The sequence below is a fragment of the Sinocyclocheilus anshuiensis genome, unplaced genomic scaffold (assembly GCF_001515605.1).
Source record: "Sinocyclocheilus anshuiensis isolate Anshui unplaced genomic scaffold, SAMN03320099.WGS_v1.1 scaffold1832, whole genome shotgun sequence".
Classification (NCBI taxonomy): domain Eukaryota; kingdom Metazoa; phylum Chordata; class Actinopteri; order Cypriniformes; family Cyprinidae; genus Sinocyclocheilus; species Sinocyclocheilus anshuiensis.
Window position 1 is genome coordinate 669,628 of NW_015555884.1, and position 1,056 is coordinate 670,683.

A 1,056-nucleotide genomic window follows, 5' to 3' on the forward strand; every position below is an offset into this window, starting at 1 on the left:
CAAAACAACCCAATTGCTGGGTTTGTCCCTATTTTACCCAGCACTGGGTTGTATTTAACCCAGCATTTTTTAGAGTGTACATACATACATACATACATACTGTATATATATATATTTGAGGTGTAATGGTAGACAAGCATGACGGTTCGGTACCTGGTTTCGGTACAACAGGGGGGGGAACAATAAACAAATTAGATTTTTTATTTTATTTCATTACTTTCTTTTTATTGCATTTTATCTATATCTAAAAAATGTTGGGTTAAATACAACCCAGCGCTGGGTAAAATGTGGACAAACCCAGCGACTGGGTTGTTTTGACCCAGCTGCGTCACGCGGATATATTGTTTTCGTTCAAATCAAAAGTGTGATGCAGCTGACACAGCTGAATAGCATACTGCTGTTTATGTTCAGTGGATATTCTCCAAAATGGCACCAGGGTGACGCGGAAGAGACGAATTGTTGAATAAAGTCGTTATTTTTGTTTTCCTAGCATACAAAAATAATTATCGTAGCTTCGTAAAATTAGGTTGAACCCCTGATGCCACATGGATAATTTTACCGATCTCCTTGCTACGTTTCTGGACCTTGATCGTGGTAATTACATTGCAGAGGGTCAGAGAAGTCTCAGAATTAATCGAAAATATCTTAATTTGCGTTCCGAAGATGAACGGATGTCTTACGGGTTTAGAACGACATGAAGGTGAGTAATTAAAGAATTTCATTTTTGGGTGAACTAACCCTTTAACATAGATGCTCTGGGTGAAACTCACTTAACCTTACGTTTGTGATACAACATCCGCCTCTCCGTTCTCAAGTTGCCAGGTATAGGCCTATATTCCAAGTATAATACACATTAGTAAAAGGATCTATTTTCATTTTTATTTGTCTGTAGATACACTTTGGGCGGCCGCGGTACATTATAAAAGTAGCCCAAAAAAAATGCAACCGCGGCTCTTAAAGGGGTCATATGATGTTGTTAAAAAGAACATTATTTTGTGTATTTGGTGTAATGAAATGTGTTTATGCGGTTTAAGGTTCAAAAAACACATTATTTTC